This window comes from Pristiophorus japonicus, chromosome 4 (assembly GCF_044704955.1).
Source record: "Pristiophorus japonicus isolate sPriJap1 chromosome 4, sPriJap1.hap1, whole genome shotgun sequence".
Lineage (NCBI taxonomy): Eukaryota > Metazoa > Chordata > Chondrichthyes > Pristiophoridae > Pristiophorus > Pristiophorus japonicus.
The window spans coordinates 283,946,616-283,973,852 of NC_091980.1; positions in this window are offsets into that span (position 1 = coordinate 283,946,616).

Consider the following 27,237-nt stretch of genomic DNA (forward strand, 5'->3'; position numbering starts at 1 on the left):
GCTATGTCTAGCTTGCCATCCCCATCATAAGTTACACCCAATAGGGAAGAAGTGTCTATTTTTCATACATTGATGAACTACCAGTCACAGCTGAAGAGATTGATAGAGTAACCAAATGTGACTCAGTTATGTCTAAGGTGTACGATTACATAACAAATGGTGGGCCAAATCAGAATCAGAGGAAGATATTCATCTATACTTCGTTCGTAGGAATCAATTATCAGCAGATAAAGATTTTATCATGTGGGGTGCAAGAGTAGTTATTCCAAATAAGTTCAGGTCCAAATTATTTGGAGATCTTCATGACCAGCACCTGGAATGTGCTTGATCAAGAGTTTTGCACCCAGTTACTTATTGTGGCCAGGTCTAGATAAAGATATAGGCCCCGATATTGGTGGCCTTACCGCCCATTGCAGCCTGCTGACGACGACTGCTGCTGAGTTTTGCTGCCATTTTCCTCTGTCTCCCAGTTTTCATTTGGGCTGGAGCGGACAGGAGGGGAGTGCTGCCGAGAACCGCCTACTGACATCTTCTGGCGGCCAAATCGCATAAGTGGCCTACCGCCCATTGAGATGCCAGATTTGTGCTGGTGGGAGTCGGCGCCAGCAGCGGGAAGGACCGCTATACGGAGGCTGTTCTTACCCCAGTGGTAAGTATGAAGACATGAAAGAAAATGTTAGGAAACATCTTAAAAATATATTTTTACAGCGACTTACCTGGATGGGGTCCCCTGAAAATGTTCCGGTGGGTTTTTTTTGCTAATGTTTTTTACTTTTCAGAGTTCCCTCCTCCCTGGGCCTGACTCCATCCTCAGCGACACTTGGGCGGCAAGCTCATTTGCTGCCGAGATTGAGAGCTCCCACCCACTGCCACCCAGATTGACAGCGTAAACTGTTATTTTACCATCGGGCGGTACTGACACCTCTTTTAGAGGAATCTTTTAGGCAAAGTACCGGGGTCCTTTGGGCGGCAAGTGGGCGGGCCGTGCAGCTCTGGGGCCATAGAGTACATCATTAGTCAGTGTACAACATGCAATTGGTAAGCAAGAAACCACCATCAGTACCATTACAGTCATGGAAATGGCTTCCCAGGTTGTGGCAAAGGTTCCATGTAGATTTTACTGAGCTAGAAGGACAACAATTGTTCATTGTGATTGATAGCCATTTGAAGTGGGTACAGATGTTTCCAATGTGGAAAATAACAAGTAAAACACTAGACAATTTGCAAAGATTGTTTCCTTCATATGGCCTCCCAGAAGAAATTGTGTCTGATAATGAGCTGCAATTTTGTTCAGAAGAATGTGCACAGTTCATGAGTAGAAATGGTGTGAAACATACCAAAGTTCCACTGTACCACCCTGCTTCAAATGGTACAGTAAAGCGCACAGTACAAATTGTAAAACGTGCCCTCACCAAACAAATTTTGGATCCAAATCCAAAGAAATGACAGTTGTTATTGGACCAGAAATTGGCAAATTTTCCAATTACTTATCATAATACTCCTCATACAACTACTGGTAGAACACCAACAGAGTTGTTTCTCAAACGACAGCCACGAATCCTGGCACAGTCAGTAGAAGAGAAACAATTAAGACAGAAAAAGAATCATGATGGAGGTAGAGTAAGAGAGAAAGTGTGAAATTGAATCAGAAGGTGAGAGTGAAGAACCATCACCATAAATGGTTAAAGTGGTTAATAGAAAGAGTAGTGAAGATATATGGCCCTTGCACATATTTGGTCAAGATGTTTGATCATGGAAAGGTTAGTTTTATTCACATTGATCATATTTTACCTACAGATGTGGAAGTAGTTGAAGGTTGGAATGATTTGATTATTTCTGATAAGTCAGATAGTCTTGTTACAAGTACAGTACCAGTAGCAAATCCTACATCAGATATACTAGAAACACGTCCAAGAGAATGTCAGAATTTTTAGTCTGAGGTGAGTCAGGCAGACAAACAGTTTGAAGTTGTAGATTAAGGGTTACCCTTGGAGGAAAACTCTCTTTTGGCTCAGCCGAGAATGACTCTAAGTTCAACACCAAGTTGGGAAAGTTCTGTTCGAGAGCCAAGGTATTCTCTTCGAAACAGAAAAGCAGAGGTTAAGTTTAATGTGTAAATATGGCAAAATAAGTCCATGGGCTAGACTTTCCCTAAAGCCTCTCAACACCTGATTGCCCACTGAGAAGAACACTAACGTTCGGTGAGTAACACTGGTGAGAATTTCCATTATATGTTTAAAGTAATTAAGACTAATCGCCCGGCGAAAAAATGGGCGTTGTACACTCATTATCGGTGGTTTTCTCGGCGGTTAAGTGGAAAGTTAGTAACAAGGGCGGTCATTACCGGAATGGACGGTATGTACTAAAATTTAGTCCGAGGCTGCGGTTGGGCCTGGGGGGGGGGTGGTGGGAAGTTCAAAAATAAATGTTCAATATAAAAAAAATTAAAACGTACAAAGCATTCCCAAGACAGTTTTATACCTAATCGCTGTTTTAAAATTTAAAAAAAGATAAAGAACCTTTAACATACCTTTCTTTGTAGGGTACTCACCTACCGCCCTGTTTAAGCAGCTTTTACAGGGCGGGTCACTCGGCGATCTGGATGTCGGCAGTTGAGGTCAAATTTACGCCGTGGCTTACACGTGGGCGGTTTGGTCCCGGCGGGCGTGTTCAGAAGTGAGCGATAACATTGAAAAACTTAAGTGGAAACTTAAATTTGGCAAAATAAGTCCATGGGCTAAACTTTCCCTAAAGCCCCTCAATGCCTGATTGCCCACTGAGAAGAACCACAAACGCTGAGTGAGTAACGCTGTTGAGAATTTCCATAAGTGGAATCTGTACCGCCGAGAAAATCGCCTACAATGAAGGCAAAAGTCTAGCCCCATATTTTTTGTTGTGTATAACCATGCAATTTATATATGAGGATTATTTTGTTATGGTTACTTTCTCATTAAGGAGGGAGAAATGTAATAGAGAACTGCACCTAGTGGACTACTGCGCCACCTAGTAGACTAATGTGGTAATGCAACTGCTCATGTAAATACAATAAAAGCATCAGGTGACATATACCTGACAAGTTCCGATGTAATGGCGCCATCTTGTAAGTGTGTGTTTGTGATGTTGTAAAGAATATATCACAAGAACAAATTATGTCGATCTTAACTAAAACTGATTTTCTCCAGAACTCAATTTTTCATTGATGTTAAGATCAGATCAGTAATGGTGGGATCATTATCATGAGCTGGTTGGAGTGGAATAGCCTTATCTAACAAAAAAAAATGAACAGTCAAATACTACATTGGAAAAGTTCTAGGTGTTAGAACTTATGCCTATAAAGTAAGATGAAAGATCAGCTTTTCATATTCATTAGCAGAGTTTCAGGGTCCTCGATACAATCAAGTAGGTAATTAGTGTAGAGGAAAAGGATGTCCACCCACTAAGTGTGACGGTTACACTGAATCTCAGTGCTGTACTTCAGGCTCAGGATACATCAGCTGCTGTATACATCCAACAGGCTGAAAAGATAAAAGGCAAAATTAGTAGTTATTGTGAGAGAGGAGCGAATGAAACTCACAAATGGACAGAATAGATCGGCAAAATGGTCGTGAAAGAGTTGACCATTTCTAAACATAGTACATGTGAAACTTGAAATTGGCACTGTCGAGAAACTTATTTGTGAGGTATTACCAAGCCAAGGCCCCACTAATCTGGGTTTCCCCCTCCTCCATTTTGTCCTCTGATTTCCAGGCCTTCCCCAGTCAGATGGTCTTGCATCTGCGTCTGCACCTAGAGCTGGCACAGGTCAGGGCAGTCACAGGGCACTTCCAGCCTAATTTTCTTGTTGTTATGTCTGAAGGCTGGCCATTTCTTGAGTTGCCTGAAGAAACTGGCGGTCTATCGCAAGGGGTTGGAGTATAAGAGTGAAGAAATCTTGCTGTAATTATAAAGGTCTTTTGTGAGATCACACCTGGAATACTGTGTATGGATTTCCTTCCTTAGGAAGGATATACTTGCCTTTGAGGGTGTTATATCTTCAGTACAATTCACAAACACACACACTGTCAGATGGCTTCTAACATCAGGAACTCTAGTCAGGTGACCTGTTCCCTCTTTATTGTTGTAAACAGCACTGGCTGCAGTGTGACAGGAGTCCACCAGATGGAGCTATATATATATATATATATATATAATTACACAATATTACAGAGGGGGTGCAACAAAGGCTCACTGGATTGATTTCCTGGGATGAGAGAGCTGTCCTATGAGAAGAAATTGTATCTTGTACCCCAGAAAGTCTGAGAGGGCATAGTCTCAGGATAAGGGGTCAGCCACTTAGGACTGAGATGAGGAGAAATATCTTCACTCAGCCCTTTGAGGTAGAGAATCTTTGGAATTGTCTACCCCAGAGGGCTGTGGATGCTCAGTCGATGAGTATATTCAAGATAGAGATTGATGAAATTTTGGGCACCAAGGGAATCAAGGGAATAGGGTAAGAAAGCAGAGTTGCTGTAGAACATCAGCCATGATCTTATTGAATGGTGGAACAGGCTCGAGGAGCCTTATGGATTATTATCTGCTCCTATTTCGTATGTTCTTGTGTTCAAACTACAGTCACAAAGGCTACATTTTCTTTGAACTACATCATTCATAATTGAAGCTGCTCTTCTCAGTGCAAATTGATTTTTAATTCAGAATTGTAAATTACTGCAGTAGTGGAGATAGCAAAATAGTCACAACTCACATCCAAAAACTTAGCTGCATCCTTTGTGTGCTTTGTCATTGCTATGTCAGGCTGCAAGCATGGTTTGATAACTTGCAGGGATCAATTTAGGTGGTTGATTGTAATAAAAACGGCCCATTGTAAAATTAGAACTCATCCTGACAGTCGATGTTGAATAACCAGAGGTTGCAGCCTGTTGTGCAGCCTGTGAGTAAAGGTAGCTTATTTGCATATCAGTAGGACCAGTTTTAAGCTGTCTTTCATAATCTGCGTTGCATAATGTATTCAAGATGACCAGCACTATGGCTAAGCACACTGATTCTTTCAGATACGCCGATTTATAGAAAGCTTGGATCATTTATATATTTCTTGGCAGAGTGAAATCAAGATTTATTCACCACTGAATTGTTTCCAACCACAGTCACATCCCATTGTTTCCACTGTAAGGGCGTAATCAATGGAAATTAAAATCAGGCAGAGCAGCTCTGTATTGGGAGGGCGATCGGCTCTGCCAGGTTACTGCCTGGCTGCCAGGTTGCAAAGGTGAAAATGATTCCTCTGCCTCTACTAAGAGACAGTTTCGAGGTTCGCCAGAGCTGTGGTTGTGCAGTGGAGGAGGTGTTTCTGGTCAGATTACGCACGTGAGATGCAAAGTAGCCACATTTAATGGATCAGGTAAACTTCAGTTTAAAATGTAGGAGTCATTCAAACGAGGCACCTTGGTGGAATGTGTTTTGTCGCGATTAAAGGGTGAAAAAGAAAAATGTGCAAGGCTAGGGAAAGAGCTGGGAAGTGGGACTATTTGAATAGTTCTTTTGAAGAGCCGGCATAGATACAATGACCAAATGGCCTCCTTCTATGCTGTATGATGCTATGATTAAGTGATTGCCTTGCCTAACAGGCGCTCATCCGTGAACGCTATTGTGAACTTTACAATAGAGTACAATATTTTAATACGTTAAAATATTAAATAGTGAAACATTTAGGGACCGAACTTGCTGAAGGCCAAGTCCTGCCCAAAAGGCTGCCAATGGCCACCAAGAAACATAAGAAACATAAGAAATAGGAACAGGAGTAGGCCATTTGGCCCCTCGAGCCTGCTCCGCCATTCAATAAGAACATGGCTGATCTGATCATGGACTCAGCTCCAGTCCCCTGCCGACTCCCCATAACCCTTTAATCCTTTTTGCTCAAAAATCTGTCTATCTCCATCTTAAATATATTCAATGACCCAGCCTCCACAGCTCTCTGGGGCAGAGATTTCCATAGATTTACAACCCTCCAAGAGAAGAAATTTCTCCTCATCTCAGTTTTAAATGGGCGGTCCATTATTCTGAGACCATGGGCTAGAACCGCCACTTTTTTTTGCATGTTTAACACCCACTTAACACCAATTTTACCGCTGAAATAATGTATAACGCCCATAGATTGCTCATTTTGGCACAAAATGGATACTGACGGCCATTTTTACGGAACTTATCGCCGAGTGTTACTTTCCCCATGTGCTTAACGCTGGGAAAAAATATTACCGCTCGCTCATTTTTTTTGGGCGGAATCATCAGAATGGACGAATTCAACGCCCATAATGTCGCCCAGTGTTACTTTCCGCACTGATTTAACGCCGAGATTCAATATTAACGCCCGCCCATTTTTTTTGTCGTAAAGTGCATATTTACCCAAACTAGCAGCCATGAGATCGCCCAGCGTTAATTTCACCACCTCGTACATATATCGCCCACAATATCGCTCACCCAAAAAACCATCCAGAAAAAGTGAAACTAGCCAGAACTAATCACAGCGTTATGGACGCCATGTTCTACGTCACATGTCGCATCCTTTAAAAGGCTGCTGTGCTTCAACCTCGGGGAGATCGGATGTACTCTGCAGGTCGTTGGAGTTGATGTGAACATCTCTAAAAACATCTTGACCATACTGTGATCGATTGGAATTGAATAGGTATCTTCATCGGGACATTCCCTATTTGTGACCAAACAGTGGAAACAGAGAGCTACTGCAATGGGGCCTGTCCTTTCTCACCTTCTCTTGGTGACCAATTACATGCAGCAGACTCAACATCGCCGAAGGAATGCTCCACTGCACTATGTGCCCAATGTAAGACGTGACAGACTGATGAAAAGCACCAGACTTAAGACCCCCTGCAAGTACAAGGAGAAGCAGTCTTACTTTGATTTGCCTGACACCACCTGCCTTCGGAGACTGTGCTTCCACAAAGAGGTTATCACTGAGCTATGCCAGCTGATAAAGGCAGATCTGCAGCCTGGCAGCACCATCAGTACTGCACTGACTGTCGAGATCAAAGTCACCGCGACACTGCCTGGGTTCTTTTCAGGCCACAGCTGGAGACATTTGTGGACGTTCTCAGCATGCCACCCATCGCTGTATTGGACAGGTCACTGAAGCCCTGTACGCACGCAGGAGGGACTTGATCAGCTTCCCTATGACCAGGGAGGCTCAGATTGAGACGGCTCTAGGATTCTCCAGAATTGCAAACTTCCCCAAGGTGCAGAGAGCAATAAACTGTATGCACATCGCGATGTGGGCACCTTTTCAGGATGCTGAGGTTTTCAGGAACCACAAGGGATTCCACTCCCTGAATGTCTAACTGGTTGTCGACCAGAAACAAATTATACTGGCAGTGAACGCTCAATTTCCGGGCAGCATCCATGATGCTCACATCCTGCGTGAGAGCACTGTATCTGGCTTGCTTAACAATTAGCCACAAGATCAATGCTGGCTGTTTAGTGACAAAGGGTATGGCCTCGCCACCTGGCTGATGACCTCCCTGCGTGACATCCACACCAAAGCCGAGAGGCGACACAACGAGTGCCACAGAGCAACTCGCAATATCGTGGAGAAAACCATTGGAGTGCTGAAGCAGCGCTTGAGATGCTTGGACCACTCAGGAGATGAGCTCCAATACCACCCTGAGCAGGTGGTGGTGGTGTGCTCCATGATGCACAATTTGGCTATCAGCAGGGGACAAGAATTGCCTGATGAGTCTGACAGTCCACCTCACCAGAAAAAGGAAGAGGAGCACGAGGAGGCGGACATTGACATCGGCCCAGACAATCAGGCTGATGCTGAAGTCATGCCCCTGGCCCCCTGTATGGTGGGCATCACCTTGGTGACAGTTAAAGTTTAAGTTTATGTTGATTGAAGTTAAGTGTAATTATACCCTTTGATGTTAAGGAATCACCAGCGTGTAATGGTGCAGCTATCTGAACCAATGAGCTACAAGGTTTTGTTAAATAAAAAACATTTAAACCGAACATGAGTCTGAAATCATCAGTATTTCTGTACAAACCAACCCTCCCCCACCACCCCCCCTCCCCCCATTTCTCCTCCCCACCTCTACCCCTTCCCCTTCCCCACCTGACTCCAAGCTGCCTGGTCGAGGAGCTCCTCAGGCAATGCTTTATTGGAGGGGTGGGGGGGTTGACGGCCGAAACGCTGCTTGGACGGATACAGGAGAGGACGGTCCCGAGGTGGGAACGTGCTCTGAGCCAGAAGCAAGATGTTGCTGCTGGCTCTCATGTGTCATTGGCAATGGGGGAGCGCACCTTGGGGTGCAGTGCCATGCTCCGGGACCACTGGCAGCCCTCTGCCACCAGTGTTGCTGGCTACCTGCTCCAGGGCCTCCTCCCTTCCATGTTATATCTTACTTGTTGGACAAAAGCTCAGTGCCAACTATGTTCTTGGTGTTTTGTAGGCTTTTTGCTACTGGTGAATCTCCCGCATGTCCCCCACAACAGCCAGACAAACACACACCTCAGCCACACACGCTTTCAGTGCCTCTGAGCTCCCTGCCTCTCTGTCTCCTCTTCAGCGCATGTCTTGATGACCCTTGACCTCCTGAATCGCGGGAATCGAGTTTTGCCATGACTTTACTAAGGACGGCCACACTTTACGGGCAGAAGGTCAGCAACATTTAACGCTACTGCCCATTTCATATCACTTGCGGTAACGCCCATTTTCAAAATGGAAACTAGGTGCTTTGAGAATGGGCAAGAAGCCGACGATTTGAAAACCCTTTTTTACTGCCCTCGCCGAAAATAACGGCAATTTTTGGGCGATAAGCACAAAAGTGGATGTTCTAGCCCCATGCCATCTAGTTTTAGTTTACTCTATGAGTGGAAATATCCTTGTTGCGCCCCCTCATTATCATATAAGTTTCAATAAGATCACCACTCATTCTTCTGAACCCCAATGTGTATAAGCCCAACCTACTCAACGTATCCTCATAAGTCAACTCCTTCATCTCCGGAATCAACCTAGTGAACCTTCTCTGAACAGCCTCCAATGCAAGTATATCCTTCTTTAAATACGGAGACCAAAACTGTACGCAGTAGTCCAGGTGTGGCCTCACTAATGCCCTGTACAGTTGTAGCAGGACTTCGCTGCTTTTATACTCTATCCCCCTTGCAACAAAGGCCAAAATTCCCTTTGCCTTCCTGATTACTTGCTGTAGCTGCATACTAACTTTTTGTGTTTCATGCACAAGGACCCCGAGGTCTCTCTGTACTGCAGCACTTTGCAAATTTTCTCCATTTAAATTATAATTTGCTTTTCTATTACTTCTGCCAAAGTGGATAACTTCACATTTTCCCAAATTATACTCCATCTGCCAAATATTTGCCCACTCACTTAGCCTGTCTATATCCCTTTGCAGATCTCGGCAGCAAAGGCTCTTGCCGCTGAAGTGCCGCGGAGGATGTAATCGGGCCCACGGAGGGTCGAAGACGTTCAAATAAAAATGATTGGAAAAAAAAATTACCTGGAAGACCTTCAGGACAACCCATTAAGGTAAGTCACTGTGATAAAAAAAAAATTATTGAAAATTTCACTAACCTTTTTTTTCAGTTTTTTAAACTTACCTTGGGGGTTATACCAGCCTCCTTGCGGTGGTCCTTCCCCCTGCTGGCACCGACTCCCACCCGCACCAATCTGGCATCTCAGCGGGCGGAAGATCACTTGCGCCACTTGGGTACCCACTGACATCAATTCCCAGCCGTTCTCTCCTCCTGCCCGCTCCAACCCAAGTACAAACTGGCACTGGGCGCAACCCAGAGAGGAATGTTGGTGGATCTCCGCGGCAGTCGGCGGCTGTGGGCGGTAAGGCCATCAATTTCGGCCCCTACTTTTTGAAATGAGGGAGAGAACTGTGCAACTTAAATAAGTTAAAATTATTAGAAGCAAATTTATTATAAATTGATATGTAATATTCCCTGGTTTATATTTTTCCGATGATGGTACAGATCTGTCTTAAGGCCTCATTAGTCTGAAGCTTGCCAGTCAAACCCCATGCCACACTCACCAGCCTGAAACCAATTTCAAGTGATCAAAGTTTAGTAATTACACATATGCTTCTAGCCCTCAACAATACATAATCAATATAACGTATCATTTTCTGCCAAGTGTTGGCACTTCTACAAAAGCAATTTAAAAAAATCATTGTTATATCAACAAATCTTCAGCGAATATACTGGTTTCTCTCGCCCTAATTTTTATTTTCATCAATTTGTAATTTATAGTCTAATTTTTGTTATGTCAATAGTCATTTGTCTTGTAATGGGACTTGTTGAGATTCAGGCCCCAGAAGGTAAACAGGAACTCAGCAGGATAATTATAGCAGAAACCGTTTAAACCTTCCGACTGGCTCACTTTGCTCAATGTACTGCTTCTAAACATTTAAAGTTAAAGTAATCGCAGTACAGATGCAGATAAATAAAAGAAAGAAAGGAATTGCATTTATATAGCATCTTTCATGATCTCGGGACGTCCAAAAGTGCTTTACATCCAATGAAATACCTTTGAATTGTAGGCACAGTTATAATGCAGGAAATGCGGCAGCCAATTTGTACCCAGCCAGGTACAATAAAAAGCAATGAGATAATCACCAGATCATTTAGTGATTTTGGTCGAGGAATAAATATTGGCCAGGACACTGAGGACAACTCCCCTACTCTTCTTCGAATAGTGCCTTGGAATCTTTTACATCTACCTGAGAGTCCGGACATGGCCTTGATTTCCCACCACTGAGCCAAGGTTTGATACCTTCACATACTTGACAAATATGTATGTGCAAACCACCTTTATGTAGTTCGGAGGATTGGAGAGTATATTTTCTACTTTGCACTGATATGGTATGAACATTAAATGCACTGACACCAAATTTCTGTCTGTATTAGTATTAATGGTCATTTACATTAAATGGATTATAATTTCTTTATAATACTGTGCAGAGCAATTGTCATATCAGAAAGTTAATAACAGTAGGATAATTTGTTGGCATATGTGTATGAAATTCTTTGACACATCTCAACATTATATAAGTCTAAAAATATTTATTTTATTGACTCAAAATGCACTCTGATACTCTAGGAAGGAGAACAATGAGCAACTTATTAGTTTCAGCTGGACAGCCTAACATGGGAATACTCTGGTATTCGACCGTGTGTCACACAGATTGACAGAATTTGAGGCTGCACTTAGCCAAAACATTTCTATTTTTCCATAGAAGCTCCCATAACTCTAATTCCTACAACAGGCTTTTGCAATCTCTTAAAATATTCAATTACCAAACTAAATAAATAATAGTTCCAACACCAGCAGCTACTAACTGTAACCCAGGACAGCACAGAATGTTATCGTGTACCAGGCAGTTCCGGCCTAACAATCGCAAAGGAAGGTAAGACAAAGCAATGCAACTTTTAAATGTTACACTAATTGACCTGAAAGACAAGTGCGTTTGGATTGAGAGAAAGGAAATACATTGACATCCCTCTCTGCCTTCAATCTACAAGTAAGGTCTGACCATTTTCCATGTCCACATGCACTATAATTTTTGAAAGCTATATTCTAGGCAGAGATCTAGCAATGCACTTTGTGTTAGTCACCATAAACTGGGACAGAACACAATGGTTTCATGTACCAACACACTTTCAAGATTACGCGTTCTGGCACACATCAACATTCTATTAGCAAAAACCTAATCCAGTTTCCACAGTGATTACTGTACCCTGCAGTGGAATTAATGGCAGCACTCGTGGGATGTTGCTGATCTGAATAGGGTAGAGTGTCATTATTAATACAGGGACTTTTGGAACTGGCAAAAGAGTCATATCCCTCTTACAGACATACCGTCATTCCTAACATTTAATAAGGAAATGGAGAGTTACAAAAAAGAATTGACATGGCAGGCTGACAGAAATTGTGAAATAACAAACAGAAAATGCTGGAAAACACTCAGCAGGTCAGGCAGCATCAGTGGAGAGAGGAACAGGGTTAACGTCTCAGGTCTATGACCTTTCATCAGAAATGATGGCCTGCTTATATCAGTCAAGGTGACCCCACCACCCACCTCTTATGCCAACAGCAGCTTTCAAGCTCCCACTGGAGTGATGATGGATTTCAATTAAACGAAAGAAATTTCTCAAGACACCATTGTCTTTGTCAGCAAGACACATCAGCATACAACATGTCAGGTTCCTGGGCCGGAAGCCACGTTTCGCTATGAAAATCTTCCGACCGCTTGACAGTGCCAAGAGTAGGTGGGGCCGAAATTGCCCTCCCCCGGAACCGGGGCGCACTACTGCATTTTAGTGTACCTTACGGCCGTGACAGTAGTTAAGAGCGAAATTCCGCTATTTCGGCATCTAAATGGAGCAGAGTGGTAATGACTGGGTAACGGGTTGGTTTTTTAAAGGTTTTGCAGCTGTGCCTTGACTTCGGTCAGAGTTGCTTCAGAGGAGAAGGCTTTGAGAAGGGCCAGCTGCTTCAGCAACGCTGAGCTGGAAAGTCTAATGCGAGCTGTAGAGGGAAGGAGGCGGCTACTCTTCCCTGATACGAAGGCCAGGGAGCAACTACATCGCTAGGATCAATTGGTTGGAGGCGGAATTTCGCGGTCCAAACGCCACTCTGCTGCCACACCACTGAAACCAGCCCATTACCCTGATCATTACCACTCCGCTCCGTTTAGCCGCCGACAAAGCAGAATTTCGCTCTAACCATCAATCTATCCATAGCGGTAAGGTACGCTAAAATGCGGTAGGTACACTGTGTTTCTGGGGGAGCACAATTGCAGCCCCATGATGGTGTATAAAGCCAGCTTCGAATTCTAAAATCTGCTTACAACAAGCACATAATAAGATACATGCTATAGAACACACGTTTGGTATTTTGGCAATTAGATATAGTTGTGTAAGGTTCAAGGGATTACAATATGATCCCAGACTGGTCCGTGAATAATTTGCTGTCTGTTTCATCTAAAATAGAATGGTGACACTGTGGGCCTCTCAACTGAAAATAAAAATAAATCGATGGTGGAGACAGATGTCCAAGTGAATGTGCACGAATGAGACCACGTGGCAACTGTTGTCATGCATTATTCCGCCAGCCCTAGTTACTAGCCGCTACCTTTCATTTGGCTTGCCCAAACGCCCAGTCACACTTGCTTTTTAGAAGACCAGATTTCTAGTACTACAAAAATGAATGTATGATCTGAATTATTAAAATATATCCATGTGATCCTTAACCATTCACCACTGCTCCTCTTATCCGACGTTTGGCTCGGTTCTGTATTATAAGAACTGCTTTTATACTACTGAAAATGTCATCATGTGCATTTAGACTTCAATTCCACACTATTTACATTACATATGCAATGTGTATCAACTTGTAAAACTGAATTTTAAAAATGAAACAATTTGTGAGTTATATATTGCATATGCGTTGGCACACAAAACAAATGGGAACTTAGAGCTTAGCCTGAAACTTTGCAGTGATTTTTTGTGTGCTGTTTTGTTATATACAATAGTTTCCATCAGAAATGTATATATTATCCTGAATCACCTTTACATGTTTTAGCTGCTTTCAGTGTGCAATTGCTTTTTGAGCAGTCGCTCATTCGAGCTTTCTAAAAGAAAGACTCTGTTGTGTTGAATCCAATGTGATAACCCGTTACTAATATCCAAGACAAATGAATGGAGCTTTCAATTGAAACATATATTGATTACGGCAATTATAAAAGAGTGCTTACTTCTATAAAGGAAGATTTTGAGGACCTGAATCGTGGAGCTTACTTTATTTGTCACAGAATGGGATCTCAGGAAACAAAGGTGCTTTTTTCCCAGGCAACTTCTGTCACTTAGAAATCCAGACAGCAACCAATCATCACAACCAATATCTGTCCTTCATTTGAGAAAAGAACGATGCTTGTGGTGGAGCTAGATGTAAAATGGCGCTCACCCTCACTCCTGAGTTGAAATGTTAAATATCATTGTCAATTTAATCGGTTGATCGAGTATATGCTAAAACTGGTTCCAACTAGGGCCATCAACATAAAACCGTGCACATTACTGAGTAACCAGTTCATGTACATCTAGGGAAAATAACAGTGGTATAATTACAATGTTTCTATTTATGATTGTGCTGTTATGAAGCTTCAAAGAACATTGTCCCCCGCTTAAAAGAAAATGTGAAATGAGTACCATTTCACAGCTGTTCACTTCCCAATGTCAGAAGCTGCAGACTTGAGTATTAGAAAGAGTATTTTGAGCCTCATACAGGTTGGAATTGTTTGTTGTGAACTCTGTTCACTATAAGCTTTTAAGAAACTTTCTGACCAGTGCCAGATTGGTTCTGCCAACTCAACTGGATCTGGCAGAAGAACAATTAAGATGTGCACGATTTATGCTCTCTCATCTTGGTCCTCAGAGTCTGATGAGGAACAGCTGCAGGAGCAGCAGAACCAGCCACACCGACACAGCAGGAGCAACAACCACAAGATAGCCAAACTTCCCCTGAGCCACCTCGTGCTGCACAGGGCGGAGAGCATCATAACAGGGCTGCACTGCGCCGGAAGCTTTAACCCCAGCACAGTGTCTATATGCAGAGAATGAGCTACCTGAACATGATGGAGCAGCAGTGCCAAAGAGACTCAGACTATCGCGTCAGGTGGTCACCGACCTTTGCGCAATGCTGGTGGAAGACCTACAGTCCAGAGGAAGGGCTGGACACCCATTGCCAGTGGCAGTCAAAGTCACTCTGGCCCTCAACTTCTTCACCTCAGGTTCCTTCCAGGCATCTGTCACAGACATCAGCGACATTTCCCAGTCTGCTGCGCATAGATGCATCACACAGGTCATTGATGCCCTGTTTAACAAGTCGGGCAACTATATAAAGTTTATCACTGATCAAGCCACTGAGAGGTCGATTGGCTTTGATGCTCTGAAGGCTTCCCACGGGTGCAGGGAGTGATTGACTGCACGTATGTGACCATCAGGGCACCCCATCACAATCCGCGAGTTTTTGTGAACCGCAAGGGTGTCCACTCGCTAAACGTTCAGCTGGTGTGCAACCATCATAAAATAATTGTGTATGTGTGCGCCAAATTCCCTGGCAGCTGCCGTGATTCATACATCCTGCGCCACTTCACCATCCCTCAGCTGTTTGAAGTACCAACCAGTCTTTCAGGTTTGGCTGCTTGGGGACAAGGGCTATCCCTGTAAGACATGACTGATGACACCCTTGAGGAGGCCAACGAACGAGGCTGCAGGAAGATATAATCAGAGCCTCATCAACACGAGAACGATCATCAAGCAAACTATAGAGCTGCTTAAAATGCGGTTCAGGTGCCTGGACAAATCTGGAGGGGCCCTTCAGTATGCACCAGCCAGGGTCTCTAGAATAGTCGTGGTCTGTTGCACTCTGCACAACATCACACAGCAGCGAGGACTAGTGCTGGATGAGGACGATGGCACAGAGCGCAGAGCCTCATTGGAGGAGGAGGAGGAGGAGGTGGAGGAATAGGAGGAGGAGGAGGAGGAGGAGCACCACCAAGATGTTGGCAGTGATGATGATGAACAACTGGAGGAGCCAGCATCTCCTAGAAGACCAGTACGTGACCACGTTGCTGCCCGTGACGCCAGGGATGCCCTCACACATGCCAGGTTCAATTAGCTTTGTGAAGGTGCAACATTTGGCTGCGACAGGTGTTCCCCTGTTGGTATGTCTCCACAGCAACATCATAAAGCAAATAACCTTATTAGTCCCTTGTTTGCACCCCTACTAGCATTGCTGAATGTCAAATCAGCCCTGACTGACCACTCTGCCACCTCCATTCCATCAAACACATTTGTCTGCTACTGCAAAGTGTGGTAAATAAATGATTTAATAACATTGATGTATTACACATTATACTCCATCTGCCAAATTTCTGCCCACTCACTTAGCCTGTCTATATCCCTTTGCAGATTCTTTACCTCTCTTCCCCCACTTCCGGAACCTCCACCACTCCAGCTATGTCAATTGCTGCCTCCTCCGCATTGGTCAGATGAAACATGGCTGGAGGGCCTCCTCCGGTTCGCTCCCTCTCCCTCTTAATTTTTTCCTGCAAGGAAGGAAAGAATAGAAGGTTGAATGAAGGTGATCTTTGATGGAATGAGTATCATTTATGGAATGGGATACAGCTTTGCAGGGAGACTTTAATGGTGTGGCTTAGTGATACCAAGTTGCCTTCATTTGTCCTGTTACTTGCTATCCTTGCATTATGATGAGGCAGAGTATGAGGGATGGAACATAAGATGGGGGACCTGATACTGTCAATAGAGAGGGAGGGATGGATTAAGGTTCAAAGGATCGTGGGGTGAGTGATGCTGTGCAGGAGTATGGTTGTCAATGCACAGTGGTGGGGATGTGATAACAGGCACAGCTGCATCAAGGTAAGTGTCACTTTATACTCACTTTTTCCAGATCTCAGAAGATCATTGAACCTTTTGCGGCACTGGACCCAAGTGTGAGTCACAACTGATGTAGCTGATATCTCCTGGGCTACCTGTAGCCATGCTGCCTTTATCTGCTGAGGCAGCCTCGTCCTGCCATCCGCAGGGATCAGAACCTCCCTACATCCTCCACAAGAGGCAGTTATCGCTGAAGCGCGGAGCTGATTTTTATCTTGCTGCTGACATAACTCACACCTGCACTAACTCTCAGCAGACTAACCAGTGGGGAATAAATTGTTAGCATGACCCCTTTAAATAAACAAATGAGGAAGGACATTCTTGCTATTGAGGGAGTGCAGCGAAGGTTCACCAGACTGATTCCCGGGATGGCGGGACTGACCTATCAAGAAAGACTGGATCAACTGGGCTTGTATTCACTGGAGTGCAGAAGAATGAGAAGGGACCTCATAGAAACGTTTAAAATTCTGACGGGTTTAGACAGGTTAGATGCAGGAAGAATGTTCCCAATGTTGGGGAAGTCCAGAACCAGGGATCACAGTCTAAGGATATGGGGTAAGCCATTTAGGACCGAGATGAGGAGGAACTTCTTCACCCAGAGAGTGGTGAACCTGTGGAATTCTCTACCACGGAAAGTTGTTGAGGCCAATTCACTAAATATATTCAAAAAGGAGTTAGATGAAGTCCTTACTACTAGGAGGATCAAGGGGTATGGCGAGAAAGCAGGAATGGGGTACTGAAGTTGCATGTTCAGCCATGAACTCATTGAATGGCGGTGCAGGCTAGAAGGGCCGAATGGCCTATTCCTGCACCTATTTTCTATGTTTCTATGTTTCTATGGAAAGAATCGCGTCATCCGGTGATGTCAGCAGACCTGCTCCCATTAATTGGAGTGGAAAATGCGCAGGGCGGGTCGAACAAGGCCCTTGTTAGGTAACATTTCATTTTTGGCCGGGATCGCTACAGGAGCGGGGTTGCCACCCGCCACCACCATCTCCCACCTTCACCCCGCCAAGGTAGGGGAAATCGCGGCCTCAGGTTCTAAAAGAGTTTGCTGCAGAGATAGCGGATGCATTGGTTGTGATCTTCCAAAGCTCCCGAGAATCTAGAACGGTCCCAGCGGATTGGAAGCTAGCAAATGTAACCCCGCTATTTAAGAAAGGAAGGATAGAGAAAGCAGAGAACTACAGGCCTATTAGCCTGAGATCAGTCATCGGGAAACATGCTGGAATCCATTATTAAGGAAGTGGTAACTGGGCCAACATTTATCCTTGTTAGATCTCTTAATTTCCAATGAAATACGAACTCCGATTGTAGTTTTAATTTCTTTATTTCTGGCAGAGAGCAACAACAAGCTTCTTGGCTTTAAGCCAGGTCTTTGTCCTTCTGAGACCACATGGTCAAAATGGCTGTACTTATACCTGGATCAATTTACAGAAAATAACTCACCTTCTTTGACCTTATTGGCTCAATTAATAGTCTTTTAACCTTTTAATTGGTTCGCTACCCAAGGGTCCTAAAATGTCAAGTTGATTGATGACTTAATGCAACATGCTGAACTGCATGTAGCAGCCTTGACTTGGGGGTCTGTGAATTTTCACAATCTGTCTAAATGCAGCCTGTTTGAATTCTCTATCAATCCCCCTTTGATTCTTTCACAAACTGAATCATAAAACATCAGGTATCACTGGTTAAACATTCTACAAAATAATTTCATACATGTTAATAGAGTTTCCTTCTAAAATTTGTTGATGTGTTTCACCACATGTCCGGACTAGTAGCTTCCACACAAATTTACACCAAACCAAGTTCCATCGTGGCCACAATGGAAGTCTGGTTTTAGTAGGTTAATTAACCTTATTCCAATTTAATCCAAATCAATATCTTAATTCAACCATTAAACAACCTTCCCTTAAGCATAACATACCCCTGTGCCATGTACAGACGGTCTGCTGGGACCTGCAAGGTGTCTCACATGCGGGACAGCAGCTACAGCCGCCTGGTCACAACAACATTTAATCAACATAAACAAACAATATAAAAGTAAAACAATTACAACAAATAGAATTAAACCTTCCACCAATGAAGTTCCTATTGAACCTAGCCATTCAGTGGCTCCAAAGTGAATGATGGGGGTTGCTTAAGTTTTTCTACCTCCTTTTGGATATGCTCCGCTAAGTGGGTAATTTCTTCGGAGCTATCGGGGATATATGTGCAACACTCAGTTCCGAGTAGGGTGCAAGTACCTCCCTTTTCAGCCAGGATGTAATCAAGGGCCAGTCTATTCTGTAGGGCTACTGTGCGGATTGCTACCATTTCTGCATTGATTTTAACTAGGGCCTCTGAGGTATCATTGGCTACCCGTTCCACAACGGATGCCATGTTAATGGATTCCCTTGCCAGTCTGGCGGTCCCATACCTGGGGATCAGAATGGCAAAGAACCTCTCTGTTTCTGTGATAGCTCTCTTAGGACGGTGTAAATGTTCTGACAGTGACTTTATATGATACATATAAGGCACAATGTAGGCTAAATAGCAGGATCCCATCCAATTCTGGGGCAGCCAAGGGTAGGCCTTGTGGCCACACACCCAATAGGTGCCATTATATGCAATGAATGTTAGCTGTTTCTTTGTCAGCAACACTCCGGGGCCTGTCCAGGCTTTTCCATCTGTTTTATTCAGAATCCCCGTTACGTTAAAAATTCCCACATCGGCCCAGTTTGGACGGTTCCGTGGCTTGATTATATTATAATTCCGGGAGCAGTTACTATACCCCACATTTTGGCCTCCTTTGATGTTTCTAATCAGACAGACCGATTCCCCCGGTCTTCCTATTCCTGTTGTATTAGTGATAACAAAAAATGGGGGCCGTTTGGAATTATTGTAGCACGGTTGGTATCCCCCTTCAAAGGTAGTCAGATTGTAACCTGCTGACTTCCATTTACGTGCCCAGTTTTCCGTATCCTGAAACACATTGCCTGTTTTGTTTTGATTAATTATCCACTCAGCCATTTCCGAGATATTCAAGGGAACTGGCCTCAAGGGAATCCCTCCCTTTGAGTGAATAGGAATATGCGCACACACCCAACAACTAGAAATGTTACCTTGTTTGGCATAAATGTATGACATATATAAAAAGGTATTTACATGTAATTCCCTTGCTACCTCTCCCTTTGGTGCAGAGGGTCGGCTAGTAAGAAGTAGGCCTATGTCTAGAATACCAGAATCAATAATACAGTAAATTTATACATTTTCGCAAAATGTAATTGTCCTTAATAGATTTCAGCTTCAGTTACGGGTGCTTGTTTACGGGTGAAGCGTGGATCCAGGACTTTAACAGCTGCCTGGGTGGTCAATAACACTTGATAAGGTCCCTCCCACTTGGCACCCAAAGGTTCTTTATGCAACTTTTTCACATACACCCAGACTCCCGTACACCCAGACTCCCGGGATGATGTTGTGTCCTCCTTCGGGTGGATTACCCCAAGCTGCTGATACCTGTCGGGAAACAGAACTAATAGCATTGGTTAAGTTCTGACAGTATGATAACAAAGTGTCACTCATTAAGTGAACTTCAGCTTTCCGTAAATCGATAGTTCCTGGCAGCGACATGGGTCTTCCTGTTATAATTTCAAATGGGCTTAGATCTGTAGTTCTGTTCGGGGTTGCCCTAATGCTACATAGCACTATTGGTAGTGCCTGGGGCCATGGTGTTCCTTCTTGGTGATATTTGGCAAGCCGTTGTTTCAGGGTTCGATTCATTCGTTCTACTTGTCCTGATGATTGTGGATGATAAGGACAGTGTAAATCCCACGTAATGTTCAGTAACCTACAGACTTCTTGGCAGACAGCACCTGTGAAGTGTGTTCCCTGATCTGAGTCAATGCTACTCGGGACTCCCCATCGGGGAATGTAATCCTTACACAAGACCTTTGCAGTGTGATTGGCTGTGGCTCTTTTAGTTGGGACAGCTTCTATCCATCTAGAGAATCTGTCGACCATGACAAGAATGTTAGTGTATCCTTGGCATGAAGGAAGAGATATATAATCAACCTGCAGATGCTGGAATGGTCCGACAGGGGCAGGGGGCCTCAGTTGGGGCATTACCGTGATGGGTCCAGAATTATTTTTCTGGCAGACCACACAGCGGTCTGCTACCAGCTGGGCATGTTTTTTAAATCCCCGATCCCACCAGCTTTTCTGGAACCGTGCAGTCATCTGTTGTGAAGCCAAGTGTCCCCACGAGTGGATCTGTTGGGCTAAAAAAGGCATAAGCGCTTGTGGCGCGACTGGCTTGTTGGTAACTCTTTGTCTCCAGACACCATCTTCACATAGCTTAATTCCTGCCTCAATCCATGTCCATTTTTCCTCTCGGAGCACTCGCCTTGCATTGTTTGAAGGTCTCGTGTCAGAGTCCTAAGTGCTTTCAATCTGCACATCTGTGTTGGTTCTTCTGGGGGAACGCCCTGTGAGGCGGCATCTTTAGCTGCCTGGTCGGCTAGGGCATTTCCCTGTGCTTCTGTGGTATTTTCCTTGGTATGGGCCTTACACTTCAGGATAGACACTTCCTGAGGTAATTGTATGGCCTCCAGTAAGTCTCGGACTTCTTTTCCATTTCGGATAGGTGTACCAGCAGCAGTGAGGAATCCTCTTTTCCGCCATAACAGGCCAAAGTCGTGAGCGACTCCAAAAGCATAATGCGAATCTGTGTAGACATTAGCTCTTTGTCCTTCTGCTATTCGACATTCTTCTGACAGGGCCCGTAACTCGGCCTGTTGTGCTGACGTTCCTGAGGGTAAACATCCTTTTGCCACTACCTCATTTAAGGTTGTAACTGCCCATCCTGCTTTTCTGGTACCATTGTCAACAAAGGAGGAACCATCTGTAAACAGGATGAGGTCTGGGTTGTGCAGAGGCTCCTCTGCTGCTAAGGCTGCTTCTTCTGTTTCTTTTAAAATCTCCACGCAGTCATGCTCTTCACATTCTCCCCCCTCTTGCTCCCTCAATTCTGACATCGGGAGCATAGTTGCGGGATTAACCGGGCTGGCCCGGACGATATGGAGATTAGGAGCTTCCAAAACTGCTGTCCAGCGGGTCCATCTAGCTGCCGTCACCTGAGACATTCTATTCATAGACAGCAAAGCGTGTACGGTGTGGGGACACTTGACAATCAGCTTTTGGTTGAGGGCTAGACCCGCAGTGGTCATTACCGCTCGACATGTAGCTGCCATGGCCCTTCGGCAACTTCCCCATCCGAGGGCTACCGCATCCAGTTTTGCCGAATAATAACCAATAGGTCTTTGCCGATCCCCGTGTTCTTGTGTCAGTATAGCTGTCATATATCCTTCTTTCTCATGAACAAACAGGGTAAATGGCTTACCACTGTCGGGGATTCCCAGAGCCAGTGCCGAACACAAAGCCTTTTTCAAACTCAGGAAGGCCTCTTGCTGTTCCTTAGTGAGGGTGATGGCTTCTTTAGAGGCACGTTTCCCCTTTAAAATATCATTCAATGGCTGAGCAAGCTGTGTGAAGGAGTCAATCCAATTTCTGTTAAAATTACACAATCCCAAAAAAGATCTTAGTTCCTAAATAGTGGTGGGTTTTTTAGCAGCCCGAATGGCTGCAGTTCTATCCTGGGTAAGTTCTCTCTTTCCTTGTGAAATCTTTTGTCCCAGGTATACAACCTCTTCTTGGGATATTTGTGCTTTGTCGATGCTGGCTTTATGTCCTTTCAGCCGAAGGTGGTCCAGCAAAGCTCGTAAATCTTGTTCATGCTGTTCCTCCGTGTTTGAAGCTAGCAGGATATCGTCTACATATTGGATGACTGTGGATGACAGGGGAGGTAATTCTCGCAAATGACTTTGTAAAGCCATGTGTAATACTGTAGGGCTGTTGTGGAAACCCTGTGGTAACCGGGTCCAAGTATACTGTTGTCCTTGGACCATGAAAGCAAACCACTGTCGAACCTCCGGTGCCAGAGGCACCGACCAAAATCCGTTGGCCATATCTATAACCGAGAAATATTTATGTTCCGGTTTGAGGGCATTAAAAATGGTGGAGGGATCTGCGACCAAAGGAGCTTTTTGATCAATACACTGGTTAGCTTTCCGATAATCGACAGTCAAACGCCAAGTCTCATTAGATTTCTATACCGGCCACACGGGGCTATTGGAGGAGCTATGCGTTTTAATAAGCACCCCTTGTTTCTCCAATTGCTGAATAACCGGTAAGATTCCCGCGATGGCAGTTGGACTGATGGGATACTGTTTAGTGCATAGAGGCTTGGTCCCGGTAAATGAAGCAGGCTCCATCTGGAGTAGGCCACAATCGTTCTTATCTTTAGCCCATATCGGGTGTTCCTTCAATTCTTCTTTCTTCAAAGTTCTAATTGACCATGTCACCCGACCATCCTCAAAATGCAACGATGAATCTATTTGGATTAGAACGTCCATTCCCAAAAGGGGTTGATCTACTGGGCCTATCCAGACCAGCGTGGTTAGTTCATGTGGACCCAGCCCTATAAGTACCGGTGTTGTCCTTTTAATTTCCATTTTATGGCCCCCAACTCCATAGGCTGTACGTGCCCTACCATCCAACGGCAAAAAGTCTCCATATGGTAGGGGTAAGCATGTTAATTCCGCCCCTGTGTCTAAAAGACAGTCCACATCCTTATCGCCCACCCTCACAGTTATATATAGCCCATCTCTCCTCTGTTATATTCGTGTGAGGAGAGGGGCCAGGGTGGGCTCTAACCGTTTTTTGCTATCCCAAGTAACTCCTTCTGTTGTTGTATTGTCAGTCGCTTAAATGCTTCTATGAGGTCGTTATCTTGTGACAAGCCTGGTTTGTTGGATAAATTGTATCCCTGGCTGCGTCCTCTTCCCCAGCCATGACCTTTCTGTTTTGCCCTGCACGTCTTGGCCCAGTGACCTTCTTTCCCACAAAAATGACATTTTCCGGGTAATTTTCCTAATGACTGTTTATCGGAATCCTGGGATTTCCATCCCATAGCCTGTACAGCTCGGACTTTAGCTCCCATATCCCGATCTAATTGGTTACATCGATCCACCAATGCTGCAAAGATAGTTCCTCTCCCTTCCCAGTCCGATAACACTACCTTAAGCATTTTGGACAGTTCTGGCTTTAAACCTGCCACGAAAGCTGCTTTCAGGGGTCCAAACACTTGTTCATCCATTTTCTCATCCGTATTATTCATACCCGAATGTTCTAGCCACGTGCATCTAAACCGCTCGTCATACTCCAGGACCTCCTCTGTTCCTTTCTGTTGGCAGGCTGCAATTTTTCCCCAGTCTGCCTTAGCTGGACTGAAGGCTTTCAGCCAGTGTTTAATCGCCTCCCGTCCTGCATCTAAATATTGCTCATCCTGCCCCAAAGCTTCTTCTACCTTGTCGTGCAATTTTCTTCCCTGTGTTTTTGGCACCATTATGGTCAAAATTTGCACTCCGTCCCAGGTATGAAGTTGATATATATTTCTTAAGCGGTCCAATTGGTCCCACGTTTTTACTCCCCCTTTCTTTGGATTGGGCAATTCCTTGGACCATTTATCAATTTTCTCTGGGTCTGCCGGATCATGAACTAAGTAATTTTTATGCAGCCTTTTCTTCGTTTTTTTGGTTCTGCCCTCATCCGCAGTCTCTTCTGATTTGACTACAACTTGTCTTTTTTTAAAAGGGGAAAAGCACACCCCTAAATCTTCATTCTCCGACACTGTATTGTCCGAGGATTCAGAATCCGTATCTATTCCTCGGTCATGTCTTTGGTTTGCGCTTTTAATTTATCCAAACATGGGTACCCTGGGAATTGACCAATACATTTTCCTTTTCCTATTACTGTCTCTTGACCGAATGATTTTTTTCCATTCTTTAATTTCACTTTTAAGATCTTTAACTTCCGCTTCCAGCTTTTCAAGTTCAAGCTTTTTCTGTCGCAGCTGCGCACAAACTGCTTGCAATTGATCCTTTGTACTGGTCAGTTCTCGATTATGTTGGGAACGCATTATAATTTCATTCCACTTTCGAATCTGGCCCATAACCGCTAGGGACCATCTAGTTCGCTCTTTATTTTTCATACGCGTCGTTTTTCCCCAGACCCTTTTAATCTCGTCCAAGGACCATTGTCCTTTGGAGGTTCCGTACTTTTGTTCGATTTTATTACAGGTTTTAGATAAGTTGAATTGTTGCTCTATGTATTCTTTCAACTGTTCCGAGAATTAAATCTAGCGAAACTTCAGTATGTGCTTGCGCACTTTTAACAGTTGTAGGCAATTCTTTGCTCTTATCTCCTGCTGCCATAATACTGATTTCTTTACTGGGGTCACGAGTCGTAGGCTTTCCAGCCGATCAATAGGTTGGTGTTTAATTAACTAACACACCGCCGAAGTTTAGACGTCTATGGGACCTCGAGCCGACTACCAACCGGAGGGTTCGCAAACCGGAGGCTTCCGGAATCGCGTAGAAGGAGAAGCGAATTTAGACTTTTGACCGAGGACTTTTAAAAAGAGGTGTCCTTACCTCAGTATGTAGGTCCAATGTCCAAAATTCAGTTTCTTTCCTCAGCAATCCGGTTCATGACGCCAAAATTGTTAGATCTCTTAATTTCCAATGAAATACGAACTCCGATTGTAGTTTCAATTTCTTTATTTCTGGCAGAGAGCAACAACAAGCTTCTTGGTTTTAAGCCAGGTCTTTGTCCTTCTGAGACCACATGGTCAAAATGGCTGTACTTATACCTGGATCAATTTACAGAAAAGAACTCGCCTTCTTTGACCTTATTGGCTCAATTAATAGTCTTTTAACCTTTTAATTGGCTCGCTACCCAAGGATCCTAAAATGTCAAGTTGATTGATGACTTAATGCAACATGCTGAACTGCATGTAGCAGCCTTGACTTGGGGGTCTGTGAATTTTCACAGTCTGTCTAAATGCAGCCTGTTTGAATTCTCTATCAATCCTTCAACAATTCCTCAGCAAAACCAATTAACTGGTTGTTCATTATTGTTTGTGGAACCTTGCTGTATGCAAATCAGCTGCTCCATTTACCTACAGTGGGCTACACTTCAAAAGTAATACACTCGGGTTTATTTCGAGAGGGATAGATTTGAAAAGTAGAGAAGTTATACGAAAGCTGCATCGAATCTTGATTATACTAGACGTGGAGTACTGTGTATAGTTCCAGTCGCCATATGATAAAAAGGTTATAGAGGCACTGGACAGTGTGCAAAAAAGATCTACAAGGATGTTACCAGAATTGTGAGATTATACCTATCAGGAAAGGATGAACAGCCTGGGTCTCTTTTCTCTTCAACAGAGAATACTGAGTGGTGACATAATACAGGTATTTAAAATTATGAACGTTTTTAATTGAGTAGACACAGCGAGAGTGTTTCCACTTGTGGGAAAGAGCAAAACGAGAAGTTATCAATATTAAATATTCACCAAGAAATCCAAGGGAGTTCAGAAGAAACATCTTTACCCAGAGATTGGTGATAATGTGGAACTCGCTACCACAGGGAATAGTTGAAGCGAATAGTATAGATGCATTTAAGGAGAAGCTAGATTAGCATATGTGGGGAATTGGAAGAGAGTTGATAGAGATGAGGAAGGATGGGAGGAGGCTCGAGTGGAGTATAAACGGCGGTATGGACTGATTGGGCCGAATGGCCTGTTTCCATGCCGTATATTCTGTGTAATTTTAAGGATGTGAAGTGCTTTGGGATGTCCTGAAAGATCCTATATAAAGACAAGTTAATTCTTTTAGTGGCGAGTTTGTATGGTCTCCGATCATCCAAACCATGGCCTCCCCCGTCCAAACCTTTCTTGTGACCTGTGTGCGAAGATGTTGTGGCTATGCTTCTTCCATATGATTCCTGATGAGCTGGCATGTTTAGAATCTCTCTGTTGATCCATGATTTTGATGTGTGGAAGAGAGAAATGCACAGCCTCTCACACGTTATGTAACCGAGTAGAAACTTGATACTTTTTTAGCTCTGCCAAAATTAATGATTTTTTTTACATTACAGAGAAATGGGTAATATGAGCAGGATACAAAAAATAATTGTTCACAAACACAATGCTGTATAGAAGAGTAATAATGGTACAAAAAATAGAGCATTTATTTTCCTGATAGTTCACTTTTCAGAAGTTTAAACGGAATAGAAATTTAAGGTTACCCAAGGACCCTGACAATAAAGGGTCACACAGAATATTAAGCGACTCTCAGTAACAATCACACAGGAGTAATGAGTAAAGAGGATAACTAGAAATGCGTGCATCTTCAAATTGATTAAGAAGGTTTGCAGCTGTATAAAACATTGCTAAAAAAACATTGACAGATTTACATAACTAAGTTCTTTAAACTACTTAAGGCTATATTCATCATGTAATCTTTCATGTTGTTTCTGTAAGATTCTGTGCCCAAGTTTCGGATGTCCTCCCAGAATGGCGCACTCCGAGAGGCCCGCCTATTTTTTAGAATGAAAAAAGTGCCTAAAACTTACCTCGCGATTCTCCAAGTTCAGCAGGCCTGTTTCACAGTCAACACAGCACAACACAAGCAGCTGGGGGCAGAGCTACAGCCCTGGGCCAAAAAGAGTGCCGGCAACTGCGCGCATGCGCAGTGGAGTCTGCGCGCATGCGTAGTAGCTCCTGGCCCCAAGGTTCTGTGTGCATGTGCTGCTGGCTGTGTGGAAGGGACCCGAAGCATGCAGCCCCTAGCCCTGGCTGGGCTCCTGGTGCTCCCA